The sequence below is a fragment of the Cryptomeria japonica genome, chromosome 2, assembly GCF_030272615.1.
Source record: "Cryptomeria japonica chromosome 2, Sugi_1.0, whole genome shotgun sequence".
NCBI lineage: Eukaryota > Viridiplantae > Streptophyta > Pinopsida > Cupressales > Cupressaceae > Cryptomeria > Cryptomeria japonica.
This window is the reverse complement of record NC_081406.1, coordinates 160,965,522-160,971,051: the sequence shown is the minus strand read 5'-3', so window position 1 is coordinate 160,971,051 and position 5,530 is coordinate 160,965,522.

Genomic DNA, 5,530 nt, shown 5'->3' with positions numbered 1-5,530 from the left:
TTACCACTTCGAATTTTTAAAGAATATTGATAACAAATGCTCACAAGAAGATTTGATATGAGATCAAAAACTAATGGAGAATCATTTGGTAAGAAAGAGGACTACATCTCAATTCTAACACAACAAAGAGTGTGAGGATTTGAGAGTTCTCTAACACAAGATGAAGGATGTAAATGGAAACAAAATGCAAAGAGAAAGAAAGGAAAAAAAGCATGAATACACACCTTGGTGATCCATGAAAAGAATAGTGAGAGAGAAAACATGGACTTCTCGCCCCTAGATCTTGTCTAGGTGATCCATGGGAAAAAGGACATGGAAAACTAGCCCCTAGAGTCTGTCTAGGTGATCCATGTAAGGGAGGAGAGTGAGAAAGTCTAGCCTTATGCCGCTAGTTCCACTCAACCTCGTGCATGTGTGTGTAAGTGAGGTTAGAAGCACCTCATAGGAGTCTATGCCCGAGTATGCTACAACCTGTATATGTATAGTACAAAAGCATGACATCTCGCTCTAAGAGTCTGTGCTCTGGTTCCGAGAATAATCACCTTGTATAAAATAAAAATGGAGACATCTCGCTCTAAGAGTCTGTGCTCTAGTTCTGAGAATGACCCACTGCTCAAAAAGTGTAATGTCATAAGCAAAGTAGAACAAGGATACTTAACTTCACCACAAAAGAAGATACCCCAAAAATGCAACAATGTCATAGATCCAAGCAAGAGAGTTTTGCACTCTTTAAGCAAGGATAAGATAGTTGAAAAGGGATATCTTGTAGTATGTGTAAAGGAGATCCTTAGAGGAGAAGAGATCTTTGTACAAAAGACACCTATCCCCGAGAGGAATTGTCTTAGACAAATATAACATCTTCTAGAATAAGACAAAGAAGAGAATAAGAATGCAATACTTCCTTCTTTTGCGAGGTGAAAGTGATTCTTAATGAAGGATGATGCTCTTTTTAACCCAATTGGGAGAGTGAATTCATTATGGATGTATTTTACCAAGTGCAAAAGAGGTTGTAGTCAAGGGCTTACACCTCTTGTAAGAGAGAATCCTTGAACAAACAACAACAAATGCATACAAGGAATAACATCAAGTAATAAAGTTCACACCATCCACAAAATAGGAAAAAGTGGATCCTTAGAAAAAAAAAAAAGGAAAGATCATTGCCTCCCAAGGATAAGGACAATAAGAAGGACTTACACAATCTTCCAGGGAGAGATTTAGACATAAGCAAAATGTACTACATACTCACATGAGTTCATGTAAGCAGGACATTAATGTATGTAAAATGCTCCTCACAAGAAGTGGGTAGGATAAGAAAGAGAATACACATCTTCTCCCATATCTAGGAAAAGAGGATTCTAAAGAAAAGATGATCAATATTTCCACACTATTACCCCAAAGGGAAATTTTAACCATAAAAAGAAGAGATGTATGAAGTCACTCTTGTCCCCATAGGAACAAGAGATAACATAGAAAAAATAGGCTATTATGTTGCTTCAAAAAATATGATTGCACTTGAAATTGTACCATCATGAATGACAATGAGCCCCCAGTAAATGAGCTACCAATGTCACATAATGATGAGCAACATAATAGCCATTAATGTTATTTAAAGACATGATAGATTGAATGAGGTATTTGAATATGACATGCTGAATGCTCAACCATAAGTGAGATCAAAAACATGTATAAAATGATAAAAATTGAAGAAGGAAAGTTACGAGAAATCTTAGAAGAGAGATGAGTGTAATTTATTAGAGCCTTATCCCTGGAGGAAAGTACTTTATGATGAATAGGAGATAAAGATTCATAAGTGTATTTAGAAATTTGAGGGGATTCATAAAGAGATTTGTTCATTGCCAAGATTTCCTTATGAGGGGAATGAGAGTTGATAGAAGTAGAAGATGATTTAGTTGAAGTGAGATCATCATCACTACTAAATATAGCATTCACATTGAGAGATGGTCTTTTAGATGCTTTGGTGGGCTTAGAAAGATTATATCCAAGTCCAAATGAATATTCATGCATGTTATGTTCTAAAGGAACTTTAATTCCTTGTTCATTTGCACCACAACCATTTCCACTATAGCCACTCTTAGCCAAAATGTGAAAACCACGACCATAACGATTAGCCATTTCAGAAAGAAAAGGTGGTTTTTTATAAGACAAAGAATCAAATTCTTCAGAATTAGAGGTGTGAGGAGAGGAAGTTGAGAAGCGGCCACAAAATTATTGCTCATAGGTTCAGGTAAGACTGATTGATCTCTAGTTTCTTCCTAATTTTTAACTTTAAGCTCTCTAGGAGGAACCCTATACTCACCTACAAAGGTGGGATTGAAATCAAGAGATCCCCAATCGTCTTCTGTGAGAACCTTCTCAGGATCAAAAGCCTTTTCATGTGTAGATTCAAGTTGAGAAAAATCTTCTTCAGGAACTTCAAACTCATCCAAATAATTTTGATTATCAGAGGGTGATGATTCATCTATAGGTGTCTTGTTTAACGAGTCATCACTAGAAGAGGAAGGGTTAGAAGAACTCCCTTTGGGAGTAGATGTTTGCAAACAAGCTTGAAAATTAGTATCACCTATCAAGGTATATGTCTTATTATTATAAATAAATTTAACTTGTCTATGCAATGTAGAGGGGACAACTTGCATACTGTGAATCCAAGGTCTCCCTAATAACAAGTTGTATGTTAGATTTCCCGACATAACATGAATAGGAGTAGGCAAAGTAACAGGTCCCACTGTGATGGTTAAGGTGATAATACCTAATGAAGACTTAGCCACATTATCAAAGCCTCGAATAGGATGAGAGTCAGGCTCAATAAGGGATGTATCCACATTCATCTTATGCAATAGATTAATGCTACACACATTAAGGCTAGAACCATTATCTACCAGTGTTCGTCTTATAGCAGTGTCATTTATGATAACCACAATCATCAAGGGATCATATTGATGTTGAATTTCACTAGTAGGCAATTCATCTTGAGTAAACACAATTTGAGCTTTAGGATTCATCACAGAGTTAACCAAAGACACTATATTACTAGGTGTATTAGGTGGAGGAACATTCAAATCTTTCAAGGCATCTTGTAACATTCCATGATGAGCGGAAGAAGTTTGAATCAAATCCGAAAGGGATATCTTAGCAGGGGTAGCTTTAAGTTGTTCTATGAGATCATATTCCTTACCAAGCACTTGTGAAATACGAGGAGCTTGAGGAAGAATAGGTTGGGAAGGAGGAAGTGAAGTTGGGATAACTGGAGGAGGATTAGGTTGCCTATTGTTTCTAGTATTATAAGTATGGGAAACCGCATGATAACTCTCTCTAGTCAGTTGCTTAGCATACTCATAAGGGCTCTTAGTAGAATAACCTCCTTGCACAGTAATAATAGGTTTCTTAGGAGTGCAAAAAGAATCATTAGCATAACCACCTTGAACCACTAAGATAGGCTTATTTAAAGGTTGAGAATTTTGAGAAGGACAAGCACCTTGGATAGTGAAGAGAGGTTTGTTAGGGGTTTCATTCACATGTATCAAATTGATTGAAGATGGTTTAGAGGAATGAACAAAAGTGTTGGAAGAATTATTGATAGTCTTCTCTTGCACTAAAATCTTATCACGGATTAAATCAATTTTAGGAGAGAGACAAGGGGTAGGCATTGATGTTCTAGTAGGAAAAGTAATACTAGGAAAGGTCATAAAAGGATCTACATGGGGAATAAACTCTCTAGGAGAAGGATCAACATTACTCTCTAAAGTCTCACTCTTGAGAGGGAGATCTCTGAAAGAGATGTTAACCATCTTGCCTTGAACTAGGGTTTCCTTACGAGTAGAACCAAGTTGAGGAGAGGGAGAATAATTGAGATTCAAGGAAGGTGAGAAACTATCAAGGGAGTTTTCAATCTTGATTTCATCCCCTTTGGCTAGGGTTCTCTCACAAGGTAAAGAATAATCTACACCTTCTTCTAATGGTTCATCCCAAATAGTAAAGTGGTTGAAAGGAATGCTTGAAGTATTGTCAATTTTGGGAGAGGAGATAACATTGTTTATTAATTCCTCATCCTTGGGAGGGAGAGCATCAATAGATGTGTTAAACTCATCCTCTTTCCTCAAAATATGTTCAATATGATCTTTAGGGGAGAGAGATTTAAGGAAATTGCTTATTATTTCATCTTCTTTCTCTAAGGGATGCTCATGGGTAAGACAAACTTTAGGAGAAGGGTAAGCATTTATCATTAATTCATCATCTTTAGTGGGAATTTTGTTGGAAAAGGAAATGCCATCACTAGGAAATGTAGGGATAATGTCATCTTCTTGCACAAAAGGATCCTCATGAAGGGAGTGTTTTTTAGGAGGAACATGAACATATTTCTCCAAAGATTCATGCTTAGGAAGGAGATCTTTGAAAGAAGTGTTCATAACCTCTTGTTGCACTAACATGCCCCCATTGGAAGGACCAACTTTAGGAGAAAATAAGTCAATATCCATCAATGCATTTTTACTTAGAGAGGCATCGTATAGGGAAGGTGAAGTAACATTAAGAAAGGTGTTTATGATATCATTCTCTTCCTCTAGGATAGCTAAATAGGAAGGGCACATTTTAGGAGAATTGTCAAGATCACTCTTAAAGTATTCATCCTTAGAGCATGGGAGAGTCTCAAAGGGAATGGTAGAAACTCTTTTAGGCACTAAAATGTTGTTATAGATGGGAGGAGGTTCTTTAGGAGAAGGAAAAATTGAAACAAGGGAAGCTAACCCATTATCACATCTATGAAATGAATGCATCATGACAACAATTTTCCTCTTTCAAATGATAACACATGCAAAATAGAAGGAAATGTTTAATTTTAACCAATGCAAGCACTTAGAATGTAGAAAATGAAATTTATGATTCAAACGAGTTCCTAAATCAGATTTGAAATTATTGATCCCAATTAAGCTATCCACAAGTTCAACTTTAGGGTTTTAGCAAAAATTTCCTCTAAATTTTTGAATCTTGCAAGAAATTGAAACTTGTAAATACAAATTTGAATTTGAAATAGCATAAACACTCAAATTTGAAAACATAAATCAGAAGTAGAGAAGATTGGAGTTTCACGTCGGGTTCACCAAAATGTGTGGGGGAAAAAGTGACACTAAGCAAACATGCCCTAATCTCACTTTCAATCACACATTTGTGGAATACGAAAGAGCCTAGAGGTATCACACAATTGGCTACTTCTTCTTGTGGAAGAGAGAGCCACGGACTACCTATTAGGATTTCTATTCCTTTGTTGCAAATGATAGATAGAATGATGCAAGTTCAATCCCAAACCCCAAAGTGCAAGTATGAACTAATAACAAGATTTGCAGAATTGAACTTAAATAATGGAAAGCTGTAAACACAAGGACAAGATAAGAATGCAGATGCGTACCCGGAGTTAAAATCTGAGTGAAAATGTTTGGGACGGGGGTGCGGGCGCCACTGTCCTGATTCTACCCCTGAAACTGTTGTTTTGCAACCTGAAAAGCTATCAGAAAGATGC